The 15,208-nt window shown below is 38.6% G+C and overlaps 1 pseudogene; it reads right to left on the bottom strand.

Annotated features, from left to right (window-relative positions):
- Window positions 1-3,642: 3,642 nt before the first annotated feature.
- Window positions 3,643-11,862, bottom strand: LOC130882902 (immunoglobulin heavy variable 3-21-like; annotated as a pseudogene).
- Window positions 11,863-15,208: the final 3,346 nt, after the last annotated feature.

Raw genomic sequence — 15,208 nt, 5'->3', positions numbered from 1 at the left:
CAAGAACTTTAAGTCTTTGAAGAAATAAATTGAAGAGGACACCAGAAAATGGAAGGACCTCCCTTGCTCTTGGATTGGGAGGATCAACATAGCAAAAATGGCAATTCTACCAAAGGCAATTTATAGATTCAATGCAATCACCATCAAGGTCCCATCAAAATTCTCCGCAGAACTTGAGAGGACAATAATCAACTTTATATGGAAAAACAAAAAACCCAGGATCGCCAAAACAATCTTATACAATAAAGGAACATCTGGAGGCAATACCATCCCTGACTTCAAACTGTATTACAGAGCTACAGTATTGAAAACAGCTTGGTATTGGCCTAAAAACAGCGAAGTTGACCAATGCAATCGAACAGAAGACCCGGATTTTAACCCTCAATTCTATGAACACCTGATTTTTGATAAAGGAGCTAAAAGTATAAAATGGAAGAAAGAAAGCATCTTCAACAAATGGTGCTGGCATAACCAGATGTCAACCTGTAGAAGAATGAAAATAGATCCATATCTATTACCATGCACAAAACTCAAGTCCAAATGGATCAAAGACCTTAATATCAATCTGCACACACTGAACCTGATAGAAGAGAAAGTGGGAAGTACTCTGCAACATATCGGTACATGAGACTACTTCCTACATATAACCGCAGCAGCACAGACATTAAGGGAAACATTGAAAAATGAGACCTCCTGAAACTGAGATGTTTCTGTAAAGCAAAGGACACTGTCACTAAGACAACAAGGCAACCTACTGACTGGGAGAAGATCTTCACCAACCCCTCAACAGACAAAGGTCTGATCTCCAAAATATATAAAGAACTCAAGAAAGTAGACTTTAAAATGATAATTAACCCAATTAAAAAATGGGGGCACTGAACTGAACAGAGAATTCTCAACAGAAGAAGTTCAAATAGCCAAAAGACACTTAAGGTCATGCTCAACCTCTTTAGCGATCAGACAAATGCAAATCAAAACAACTTTGAGATTCCATCTTACACCTCTCAGAATGGTTAAATCAAAACACCGAAGATAGCCTTTGCTGTAGAGGTTGTGGAGTAAGGGGTACACTCATCCATTGCTGGTGGGAATGCAAACTTGTGCAACTACTTTGGATATCAGTGTGGCGATTTCTCAGGAAATTCGGGATCAACCTACCCCAGGACCCAGCAATACCACTCTTGGGAATATACCCAAAAGACGCCCTATCATATTACAAAAGCATTTGTTCAACTATGTTCATAGCAGCATTATTTGTAATAGCCAGAACCTGAAACAACGTAGATGCCCTTCAATGGAAGAATGGATGAAGAAAATATGGAATATATACATATTAGTGTACTACTCAGCGGTAAAAACAATGACATCTTGAATTTTGTATAAAAATGGATGGAAATAGAAAACACTATCCTGAGTGAGGTATCCCAGACCCAAAAAGATGAACATGGGATGTATTCACTCAAAATTGGTTTCTAGCCATAAATAAAGGACATTGAGCCTATAATTCGTAATCCTAGAGAAGCTAAATAAGAAGGTGAACCCAAAGAAAAACATATAGTTATCCTCCTGGATATTGGAAGTAGTCAAGATTGCCAGGCAAAAATTGGAAATTGGGGGTGGGGTGGGATGGGGGTAACAGGTAATGGGGAGAGAAAAGTAGACGGGGAGGATGGGGGAGCTTGGGGGAATGGGATGGTTGGGATAAAGGAAGGATGGATATGGGATCAGGGAAGTATATATCCTAATTAAGGGAGCCATCTTAGGGTTGGCAAGAGACTTGACTCTAGAGGGGTTCCCAGGTGTCCAGAGAGATGTCCCCAGCTAGATCCTTGGGCAGCTGAGGAGAGGGAACCTGAGATGGTCCTATCCTATAGTCATACTGATGAATATCTTGCATATCACCATAGAACCTTCATCTGGCGATGGATGGAGATAGAGAGAAAGACCCATATTGGAGCACTGGACTGAGCTCCCAAGTTCCAAATGAGGAGCAGAAGGGGGGAAAATATGAGCAAGAAAGTCAGGACCACAATTGATTCATCCATCCACTGAGACAGTGGGGCTCATCTATTGGGAGCTCACAAAGGGCACATGGACAGGGACTGAAAAATTATGGGATGAAACCGGGCTCTCTGAACATGGCAGACAGTGAGGGCTGATGAGAAGCCAAGGACAATGGTAGTGGGTTTTGATCCTACTGCATGTACTGGATTGTGGGAGCCTAGTTTTTTTGGATGCTCATCTTCCTATTCCTGGATGAATGGGTGAACCTTGGACTTCCTACAGGGCAGGGAACCTTGACTGCTCTTTGGTCTGGAGAGGGAGGGGGTGAGAAGTGAGAGGATGGGGAGAGGAGTGGGGGGGGAATTCGAGGTGGGGAGGAGGCAGAAATTTATATATATATATATATATATATATATATATATATATATTATATGATGTGTTCACATTTCCCTTAGTGCATCTTGTTATCGGAGGTCCACACCCACCCTGCTCCAATCTCACTGAGTGATGCACGTGAAAGTAGATAGACTCTAAACATCCCATACCTCCTCTCTGATGGAACCAATTCATTCTTTATACAATGACCTAGCTCACAGCCTATGGAGAACATGTGTGTGACAACATGATGGGAGGAGGTTTGTGCTTGGCCAACTACAAGGACTCAGGGTGAGGAGTCTGAGATCACCTACACAGCCCTGTGTATTGGCAGAAGTGATTTCCTTACCATCATACAACCCTGTTTCACTATTGACAGCTTGACTTGCAGTCAAGTCTAAACAATGCCTTCTCCAGTGAATAATTGTTTTGATTCTGTTTCTCAGGGTTTGAGCATAAACACCAAGCTTCAGATTGTGATTGGTGATATAGAGAATGGAACACACCAGAGTCCAGGAAAAGCATTGGAGGACAGGAAAGGAATTCACTCCTCACATCAGGATATGAGGAATAGTATATTGAATTTACTACCCTTTGCTTCAACCAATCAACCATTACTGGTCCTGGGTACCAGTCATGGAACATGTAATATTGTATTAGGGGCTCATATTGATGTCCTCTCTCTCTCTCTCTCTCTCTCTCTCTCTCTCAACCAAACTACTATATGATCATGTACTCCATCTTCACAAAATTCAATTATGTAATAAACTGTTTCTTTACTGTGTATGTTGAGATGAACATGTGACTCAAGAGAGGTGGGATCTAGTCCAAGTTTCAAGCATCACTTTTGTGCCATATATCAAGGCTGTCATCCCATTTCCTCAAGCTTGGCTAACTTTATTGCTCTGTGTCAGGAATGGGAGTTTACTCATAAGGAAAGGCCCAAGGCTCCTCAAACAAAACACATTATTGACATTGCCCGTAGTTTCCTACCAGAAATAGATAAAAGGTAATATTGCTTAAGATATTGTTATACACAGTTTGAGGAATCAAGCTAAAGATAACCTAATTTACAGGAATGCATCCAAGGCTGATATTCTAAACCCTCAGGCTTGGGGAGGTCACAGTTCTTAGAGAAGAACATATTACAGTAGTTTTGCTAACTCGACATATTAGCAAATTTATTCTAAATGTTTATGTTTAAAAACATAGTGCTGATCTCAGCCTTTATTGGAGAAGCTTTTTTTTGTAGTAGAGTAATGCTTAATTCTGAAACACATAAATTTTCAAATTGCTTAGAATAAGAGAATGTGCTCCAGTCTAGTGGGCATCTATGTCCCCTCCTCTATGACAAAAGAATACCTCAGTAGAGAGGGTGGAGAACATGTAAGACCCAGAGAATGAGGAGGAGTGCTATGCTGTAGAACTTCATGGCAATGTGAGAAGACCAACAACAGATCCTTATTTTCATCATATTCTAGTTGACAATTCTTATCTCTTTGCTTTGAATACCCACTTGATCTTCTCCAGTGAGATCAATCAAAAAGTTCCAATAATGTGATGGAGGATAGCTCACAATGCACAAGCCTTTCCCTGAATCCTACATGTGCCACAAGCTTAGACATCTTGTTGTCTGAGGTTTTCTGTCCTGCCCAGTTCTTGCTGTTTTTAAGTCCCAAAGAAATCACACAGAGGTCTACATTAACTATAAACTGATTGGATATGTAGCTCGGATTTCTTATTAACTCTTATAATTTATATTAGCCCATTATTAATTTCATGTCTATGTTAGCTATTTGGTTTGGTACCTTATTTGATGCAGCAGTTATATCTTGCTTCTGTTACTCAGATATCACTGCAGAGAGTACAAAACTTATTTGCAAGTGAATCTGTGTAAGAACTCTGTGGGAAAACAATGGAGAAAGAAATGTATCTACATGATGAAATTAAAATCCTGTAAACTTTTAAAATATGTTTAAATACCTTGTTAGAAGTAGGGTAGTTTATTTTAGTCACAAACAAATTGATTACACACTAGCAATCTGAGAATATCAGAATAGATTCTAAGATTTACAAACTGCATTTTGATTGGACAGCATTTTCAGGAATGGACATGAGGCTCAGGGACACCTAAAGAAGTGTGTTAGTGTTTCTACTTCCTATAGGCTCCTGAGCTCAGCTGCTGTCTCTAGCTGTATTACCTCCATGGTCTGAGTACCAGAGCATAGCCAGGATCAATGATGAAATTGATGTTCATGTTTTATGTGAATATGTAGGGAGTGGAGGAAATCAAGGTTAAATACCAGGATATTCCTACATGATCTGTTGGCTCTTGCAGAAATCATAAATTCTACTCTAACTGGAGAATTAGCTGAAGCTTTGTTGTGAATCTAGGGACCCCACTCCCAATGATCCCTGAGTCTGTTCAAGATTGATTCTGGTGCACACAGCACAGCCAGGTCTGCCCTGAGTGATACTATCTATCTTGTTCAGGTGAGGTTGCAAATTATATAGAAAAATAAATATTACAGTAGAAAACAGGACTTCAAAAGTTCATTTGTATTAAAGATTAGGACAGACTAAATTCTAGACAAGTACAATGAGAAACATGACTTTGATGCACATATCAAGCCAAGAAACAGAGAAGCCATCCCTTCATGGGCTTGTACAACTGCTTTGATTCAGCAGTCTGAAATGATTTGTGCTAGTGCTGGGGAGTCTCTGTTGGCCCTTAGTACCACTTGTTCATCCCAAGGTCTCTGTAGGAAGGTTTTGTACAGGTTCACACAGGAGTTCCATCACTGTGTTTCTGGTAGAGTAATATATGGCTGTGCCCTCTGTTTTCAGACTGTTCAGTTTTAAGGAAACTTGGCACTAGGAGGTGTCCCTGCTGATGGTGACTTAGGATTTGAGAACAGAATTATAATCAGTGTTTTCATTTACTATAATTTCCATTAACTCCAGATCCTATCTTGGAGTCTAATGGACCCAGTGTATATGACAGCTGTTTAATGAGAACACAGAGATAGTGCAGGTGAGAGACAGGGTCTGGGTCTGTGATGGTTGAACCAGGTCAGGTCCTGTCTTCTTAACCTGGACTTGAGACAGGTCACCTGGGGACAAGCAACATCATCATCAGTCATATATTTCATACATGGTATACCTGGGTCTCTCTCCTTAAACCCTGAAACACTTCCAGGTTGAAAAGGTCATGAGGCAGAGTAGCAGCACCAGGACAATCATACTCTGTCAGAGGCTCCAGTGAGAAGGAGATGGGGCTTCTCCTATTGAATAATAAATACTGTTGTTGAAACCTCAAATTACCATTTGAATCAGGTCTTATATAAACTATTCAAGAACTAGACCATTGGGCTAAATCACAGAATTGGATGAGAACTGTTTAAAAATACACTGTTTTAATTAGGGGTATTTACTTCTGTGTGTGTAGTGTAGTGCTCACAGAGACAGATGGCATAAAGTCCTCTAGACTCACATGTGGTTCTGTGATGCCTGTGTCATCTATGGTTTCAATCTTCTTCAGCTTTTTCAGGAAATGATTCAGTTCAAAAGACAGGTCACATATAGCAGTATGATAATCTGCATTTTGTTCAGGTAAAGGACATCCTAAATTTAAAAAAACAACTATAATGGGGCTATGAAAATCAAGTTTTTGACACACAAGAACCCTTCAGTTGGTTCTAAACACAGAACTCAGAATCCATAACTAAAATAAAATAAAGAAAGAAATGGGTGTGGCAGCAAACCAGGTATACCATATAGGGAATGTGGAGACTGAACAATCACTGAGAATATCTGGAAAAACAGACAGTCCAGGTCCACGGATAGAATTTGTCTCAAAATAAGTGTTGTAGATTGTTAGAGAAATGCTTCTTATGTCAGCACACACACACACACACACACACACACACACGGAGAGGAGTGAGAGAGAAAGAGTGAGAGTGAGAGATTGACAGACACAAGTAGACAGAGGGTAACAGGGAGAAACAGTATGATAAATAAACACACACAACACAACAGGAAACAGAAATTCAAATAAACAATTGGACATTCAAGGATTAGTACACACAATATCTGAAGAGAAAATCCCTAAGTGTGATATGGAGAGAGAGACAGTGCAGACACAGATAAGTCTAGTCTCCATGGTTCTCTGAGCAGGCTATTCTGTGACCTAGATTTCTAAGTGCTCTCAGCGCCCCCTGCTGGTCCTGTGTTCCCCACAGGCATTTTTTTTTTTTTGAGTTCACGGTAACATTCACTCACTGTGTATCTTGCACAGTAATACATGGCTGTGTCTTCAGACCTCAGACTGCTCATTTCCAGGTACAGAGTGTTCTTGGAATTGTCTCTGGAGATTGTGAATGGCCCTTCACAGAGTCTGCATAGTAGGTGCTACTATCAATGGATGCGACCCACTCCAGTCCCTTCCCGGGAGCCTGGCGGACCCAGCCCATTGCACAACTACTGAAGGTAAATCTAGAGGCTGCACAGGAGAGCTTCAGGGACTTTCCAGGCAGCACTAAGCCTCCATCAGACTCCAACAACTGCACTTCACACTGGACACCTGTAAATACAAAGAATTCTGGTTAAAAAACGGACACAGAAGAATTTTTTCTTTCTCATGTCCACACAACACCCAGCATCTCATCTTTATGAATTACCTTTTAAAATAAAGACACAGAAAACCAGTATGATCCCTAAGTCCATGGTGAGTGGCTCATGTTCAGTGTTGACAACTGACTGGGAGGACTTGGGAATCCAGGACTGGTCTCCTTTGCCAGAGCTGAAGGATCAGGACAGGGTTGGTTTTTATGGGCAAAAGAAGGCTTATTTGCATATCTTCCTGACATAGCAGACTCTGTAGTTGGACCTGGCAAGAAGGCAGTACTCAGAGCAGATATAAGACATCCTACGCATTGATGACAGTTATAGAATATGAAGCATTAATGTAGCTCTGTATATATAATATCCTTGTTATGTATTCTCCACATTTTATTTAGATCTCTTTTCACCATATGCATAGAAAATGTTGTGTTTCCACACCATCATGTCTCTTTTGGATCAATGTGAAACAGAAAAGCTCCACGCGTAACTATGTTTCCAGATATTAGCCCTATCTGTCCCTCTGCCTCTGCTGGACATGGCTTCTTCAGAGGTGAATCCTGATAGGAACACTTGAAACTTTTCTGAATTCACCTCAGTTCTGAGAGGTGCTATCATATGCCCCATGAACTTTGGCAAATGATACATTCCTTGTTCTGCCTGTCTTCCTCTCAGTGGAGACATATTTGTATTTACAGCCCTGCGTTGTTCACGTCCTGAAGTTCTCCCTATGATCACTTTGTATCCCCCACTCTGCCTTTCCCACCTCAATACCAGGCAACACATGGCTGGCTTTGTGTTATTTTAGGTCACTTTTATTTCTGCATATTTATATTTCCATCATAATGGGGACATTTAATAATTGTATATAATGAATCACAAAACTTCTGCATCAATTTTGTATTTTCAGAAAGCTTTGTTTTTATTTTCCCAAACTCTAGTGTTTTGCTTTCTACGCACTCCGTTTCTTTTTCTCACTACACCCAACTTTTTCTTTGAAAACCATTGTGTTACCCTGTGTTTTTCCCTCTTGTCCTTCACTTAAGATGGCTTTTCCTGTCTTAATTTCCATTTAGTTCCAAGTCTACACAGCAGAAGCCAGAACACCAAACACACAGAGTCTCAAACACACAATCTGAATTCTCTATAAGGCAGAAACTTTCCTTCCCAAATCTTCAATATGTTGTGTGATATGATTTCTAACCTCATTCAAATTTCTACAAGGCTCAAAGAACATTGATGAAGGGGATGTGGGAAGATTGTAAGGTGTGGAGCACAGGGAAGGGTGCTGTGAAAAGCTGTCTTCTAGACATGACATGGATATCACAATCATGGACTCATAATGGTTGTTATTGTCTGTATAACCCAAATAGGGCCAAGTCAGTCAAAACGCTGGTAGAGATAGGCCTGAAATTCCTTGGTCCTACTTCTTACTGAGGAGCAGTTGGAAATATATTTTTCTGGACAAGGGATATAGTCACTTTTTTTGAGGGTATGGTCACTGGTATGTTTCCTATTTTGTAGTGCTTGGGTTCACATACATGTAGATATGAGCATCACTAACTATGCTTAAGTAAGTATAAGGTTGGTAGGGACCAATGTTTGGAATATGTGGGAGCAGCTGGGTAGAAAATATCACACGTAGTGATCATAAACAGAAGGAATAAAGAATATTACTAAAAACTGTATAGCTGAGACTTAAAACAAAAATTCAGAAATCAAATGATTAAAGAATATTGGTAAATATCAAATAACTTGGTAGGCAACTTTATCTGGGACCATCTTCCCATCCAGCTAAGAACTGGTGGGGTCCTTCAATTATGTATAAAAAATCTATTTGCAGATAATCCTATACATGATTTGTAAAATATCTTTTCACATTTGGTTAGCTGTTACTTTGCTCTAAGATGACAATATCCCATCATCAGGCAGAATTAGAGGGAAAACATATCATTCTTTCCCCACCTTTTTATGGCTCATTGTAGGAACAGTTATTCTGGTATTAGATTATACGTATGTATAATGTAGGTATCCCCTTTAAAATTATTCATAATGAATCAGAGGACATATTGAAGAGAAGTGAAATTCAAGGGCATTTCTATAAACAATTGTTACTTCTTTTCTACTCCAGAGGAAATATTTTGCCTGTGCCTATTTGTTTAATATTTTTTTTTCTTTCTTTTGGTTTTTCGAGACAGGGTTTCTCTGTGGTTTTGGAGCCTGTCCTGGAACTAGCTCTTGTAGACCAGGCTGGTCTCGAACTCACAGAGATCCACCTGCCTCTGCCTCCTGAGTGCTGGGATTAAAGGCATGCGCCACCACCGCCTGGCCTTGTTTAATAATTTATTTACCTTAATGTGAATATGTGAAGTCTTTTAATTCATATAGGTAGGCTCTCCATAAAAAGTTCTGGATAATCTAGGTCAAAAGTAAAAACCTGGGATTAGAATAGATATATTGGTCTGATATATTTTAGGTCCAACAAACTGATTAAACTTTTACCCTATTCATCCATTTCAGGAGCAACCATGTAAGCTGATCCTCACACTGACCCTAGAAAATATGACAATGGAACCTTTGAGTTCAATATAGTGTGGAGTTATTCAATTCACGGTTATGTATTCTGCTGTCCAGATTCTAAGAATGTAGTCAATGTGGTCTTTGGAGAAAGTTTCATCACACACACTATTGGTGTCACTGCTTTAATTTCAGGAAAAGCCTCAGCCTCAGGTGAAAAAATTCTCTTTTCCTTTTTAAATCTGCTCCACGTCTGTGATCCAGTAACATAGAGCCCACAGCCAACATGGCTTCTCTGAAGATACTTGTCAAGCTCAAACATGAGACACCTGCTCTTCATGTCACCAAGAACAAAGAGTGCAGAGTTATTTTGGGAACAACAAAAGCACCAACCAAAGCACAAACTGTGAAAACCATAGAACTCAGTTGTCTATGAAAAGGTCTAAAGAGAGATGAACCAGGAACAGGAGGTGATGTTTGTTGGGATGTGCATATTTGTGGCTGAGAAATTTATGGTCTGAGTTGCACAATATGCTTATAGAGGAATCATTTGCTTGGATTTCGAAGTGCAAGCTAATTTTTACCAAAATGCTAATGTTCAAAAATAGAATTTCACAACAGTTATAACAACTGTACACTTTCATAAGGTCCTATTAGTTTAAAAGTAAAAAAAAAAAAACTGTGATGGTTCATTTTCTAAAGTAACTTTGGAAATTAACATCAATTGAGGGCAGTTGTGGTTTCTCTATAACAAGTTTAAAAATAAAGAGGATGAATGAAAGATTATTCAAAATTCTAAACTGTATTACAAAATTGGCAATCAACAAGTTCTGCAATTTCATACTCCTGATTTATATACATACATATATATATATATAATGTGTCTATACATGTATATATATATATTTATAAATATATGTATATATAATAAAATGGATATATGGAATATATATATATAATTAATGTACTGTTTTGTCTAACAAGAATCAATTAGCCATCCTAAAGGATTGTAACACAGATGATTAGTGTGTAATTAAAAAGCAAGATTAATAGGCTATGACAAGTGTACTCTAGAGTATTTCTTTGTGTAAAAGAAGAAAAATCAAAGGTTATGGTATCAAACAGGTATAAATGAAGCATATTCCTGTACTTCCTAGTTTCTGAAGTCACCACCTCTGGTATTCAGAGTTCCCGTTGGTCCTCAGCATCCCCTGCTGGTCTGAGTAGAGAGGCTTCTGTCCAAGCTCACACTGGAGTTCTCTCACTGTGTCTCTGGCACAGTAATACTTGGCTGTGTTAGAAGTTGGCAGATTGTTCAGTTTTATGAAAACATACCTCTTGGAGGTGTAGTGATATTTTATTTGTGATCTAACAAATAAAGCTTCCTGAAGACCAGAGTGCAGAACTAAGTCACTGGATAGCCATAGACATCCGGCAATGGTGGCGCACACCTGTAAATCCAGCACTAGGAAGACAGAGGTGGACAGATCTCTGTGAGTGCAATGCTGCACTGGGATACATTTCTGTGTAAAACAGAAATGGAGCTCACACAAAGGTGATCCCAGCACCTGGAATCAGATGCCTTTAATCCCAGCTCTAGGGTGGCAGAGACTGGCTTGACCTGGCTGGGCAGAGAGAGGAATATAAGACAAAAGGAGACAAGAGCTCAGATCCAGTCTGAGGTTTCAGTCTGAGAGGCAGTCTGAGGTTTTGGAGAGACAGCATTCAGTCAGAGGCTTTGTAGAGACAGGATCTTCTCCATTTGGTTTGAGCATTGGTAGAGGTGAGAACTCTCTAGTGGCTGAATACTCTGCTTTTCTAATCCTTCAGTTTTTGCCCCTGGTAGCTGACTCAGGATTTTTATCATTAAGTACAATTAGAATTCTTGCAACAGGAGGTGTCCCTGCTGATGTTGACTTGGGATTTGAGATCAGAAATATAATTTGTGCTTCCACCACTCCAGATTCCTCACATCCACTTCAGACACTTTCCTGGAGGCTGACAGACACAGCTTACATCATGATTGTATAATGAGAATCTACAGATAGATAGTTTAGGTGAGGGACAGGGTCTGTGAGGGCTGTAATACACCAGTTCCTTACTCCTTCAGCTGTGCCTGAGACAGGGAACCTGGGAACAGGCACAGTCATCATGATACATGCATCCCACAGATGACATGCCTGGGTCTCTTTTCTGAAACCCTGAAACACGTAGAGCTTGGAAATGTCACCAGGCAGAAGAGCAGCACCAGGACACACATGCCCTACTGTAGGCCTTAGTGAGAAGGAGATGGGGCTTCTCTTCTAAGCTTGGAATTTTAGTCTGAGCATGAGGGCTGCTTTGCATTGTGGAAGATTCCTGAGAAGATAAAAGGAAGCACAGGACATGGTTTACACTTTTTCCTCAGGTTTCTTAGAATTGCCCTTGAGTTTCTTAGAGGACCTGGAGATTAAAAAAAAAAATGAGTAACATTTTTCTGACACTGAATTCCCACTTGCATATAAATAGGAAATTGTATGATCCTGTGCAGACCTTAGATGCAAAACATTAAGTGACTCTACATTCATGCTGTGCAGATAACAGGGGATATCACATCCTCAGTGCATATCCCTGTAAATCCCAGCAGAGTGTTTAAATGGAATTTACTCATTAGATTCACTTCAGCCTCTTCCTGATGTGGAATCAGGATTAAGGAACTACTTAAAATCCTTTCTGCTGTCATTGCAATTAATTTTTTTATCACTCACCTAGAAAATCCAACTTGTGAGGATGCAACTCACAAACCTTTAGTACATATTATTTAATTGTTTTGTCTAAGAAGAGATTCAAGGGATTGATTTTCATACACATAAGTGGTCTCAGGGACACCACACCTGGATATTTCTTAGTTCCTGTTTTCTGTTTTTTAAAAAAACTGTATGGATATTGACCACAGTTAATATGATATTATGTTCTTCATATATGTAGTGAGTTGATATTCTGAGATATCCGCCCAAATAATAACTGTGTAATCACCCAACAGTGGACACATATGTGAGAACATGATGTTGGACACAGTAAATAAAGATTCCAGAACCGTGCAATAGTATTGGACCATTTCTAAAAATACAGGCAGAAAAGAAATAAATGCATTATGATCATTTCCCTTATATGCATACTCATCATACACTTGTAAGGTTCATTCATAAATAACAACTGTAAAAAGTTTTGTTACATTATTAAATTATAGCACCATTTTCTTATATTTAACATTTTTAAGATGTAAGCAATAATTTATTATATTTCTAATTATACTACTATTAGATTCATAATTATAATATTAATCAATCAACTTTTTAATTTCTGGATTTCTTCTTATCAATTACAATACTTTAGAGATATCAATAATTTTATTTTTTACCTAGTAAGAAAAAAATTTACAAAATCTATGACTCACTCAAACAAGTTTACAGTAAGAATTGTTATAAAATGATTTAAAGTTGGAAAAGAACATAATATACTTGGAGCTACCAGGCACTGATGAAATGTATTTTTATGTCTGGTCTGACTGAACCAGGCTCAGCCACTTATTCTGGGACCATCTTCTGGACCAATAGGGAACTGCTCAGATTCTTTAGTTATTTATATAAGACCTATTTACATAAAAATCTGTACATAATTTATAAAATAGTTATTTGCACGAATTTGTTTATTTTACAATTGACACCAAACTGATGGTCAGACAGAATTAAGGAAAGAACAGCATAGGAATCTATGTGCTCTAGTCACACACTATTAGGACACTTGTTATAAGAGTACCTACTCCAGTGTTTTTGACTTTGAAATTGTGCATGCCATGATTCTGCACTCAAAACATCTAGTTATGGTTTCCTTTATAATTCCCTAGAACAATCCCTAGACATTCAAAAGCAGACTAATTCAAGGGACTTTCCGTGTTCTCTTAATTTTTTTCTGTTGTACTTAAGAGGAGGATACTTCTACTTTTTGTTTATTAATTTACTGACACTGATATGGATATGTGAGCAGTCCTTTGGGATATAGTGTTAGAATCTCAATATCTTGTCATGGATATTTTTAATCATAGTGTAAATGCTTAGGATTAGAACCTCTAGTTATTGACTTTGGTATATTTTAGGTCTAACCAAATTGTTTAAAACTTCCTCCCTGCTCATACCTAGTCCCCAGCATTCATGAATTCTGATCCTCAGCCTGACCCCGGGTAACATGAGACTGAATAAGCTGTTTTCTGCTTTGTGTGTAATTATTCAATTCATTGTTTTTAAGTCCTAATATAAAGATTCTAAGAATCTAGACATTTCTGTATCTATACAAACCTTCTACACTCACTGGTGGTATCAATGCAGCTATAATAAAAACTGATGATAGAGGGGACAAGGACTGGTGCTGACATCTGGTAAAACATGCACACTGAAGGCTGAGAATTTCTTGATCTGAGGATTTAGGACACACCTGCAGAGGAACCAGTTTTTGGATTTTGATGTGAAATGTAAATTTTACCCAAAAGGAAATACATAAAAATGTGAATTGTCAGAAATGATAATGAAGTGAACACTTCCCCTAAGTCCTGGTGGTTTAGAATAAGAAAAGAATGAATATTAAATTTTCAAGATTTCTTGTGAAAGGAACATTAATTCAGGCTACAAATAGTTTTTCCATCATGTCAACAAAATAACTTCAAAAAATTACAGATTTCTGTAAATTCATAAACATATTTAATGATCTTACACTTAACAATTGTTCTAACTTACAGTCTCTTTTTGAAATGCATATTTACACACACACACATTCACACACACACATATATTGAATGGAATTAAGTGGAAATGTATTTGTAAATACATGGCACAGATAAAATTATGTCTCAATCTGTCTGACAAGAAGAACCAAATTAATTGCTCAGATGATTTGATTTGTGGGTATAATCCATTGGTTCTACCTTGGGAAAAAATAGGAAGCTTGATAAGCTTCAACAGTTGAGAGGGACCTCAACTGGACTGTTTTGAATGAAAGAAGAAACCTCACATTTTAAAATTAAAACAAGAGTTCATGCAGCATAGTCTATAACTTCCATATTTCTGAAGTGACCCCTAATGGTCTTGGAACTCCTGTTGGTCCTTTGCATTCCCTCTTGTTTCCAAGTTTCTCTCAAGAGGGGCTTTCTGCAGGATCACACTGGATTTTCCTCACTGTGTGTCAGTCACAGTAATACATGTCTGTGTGCTCAGTTTGCAGAGTGTTGCATTTTAAGAAAACTTGTCTCTGTGAGGTGTTCCTGCTGATGGTAACTCAGGATTTGAGAATTGAACTATATTTGCACAGATACAGAGATTCACAGGAAGATGTAAGTGGTGACTTTGACAGTGTTCATCATTTTTGAGTTGATGGAGTTTTAGGATGCTCTCCATTATGAGACCATAATGAAGAAGAAATGTCAGCCCCAGAACTCTCCGAGCTAGTGGGTTGCCAGCCCAGCTTCTGACTTCTGTCTTTTTACTGGTAAATAGAACAATAGAGATTTAGTTACAAACGACATTTTGTGGAAGTGGCGGCTTTGGAGCTGATTGACTCAGACGTGGGGTGACTAGTAGCCATTAAGTCACAATTTCTTTCTGAAAAGCAGCAACTACAGGTGCAATCACTGTGAAGGTGTTAAAAGAACAAATTTTTATTT

Source organism: Chionomys nivalis, chromosome 10 (genome assembly GCF_950005125.1).
Source record: "Chionomys nivalis chromosome 10, mChiNiv1.1, whole genome shotgun sequence".
NCBI lineage: Eukaryota > Metazoa > Chordata > Mammalia > Rodentia > Cricetidae > Chionomys > Chionomys nivalis.
The sequence above is the reverse complement of the archived record's forward strand: the minus strand, read 5'-3'. Positions and strand labels throughout refer to the sequence as shown.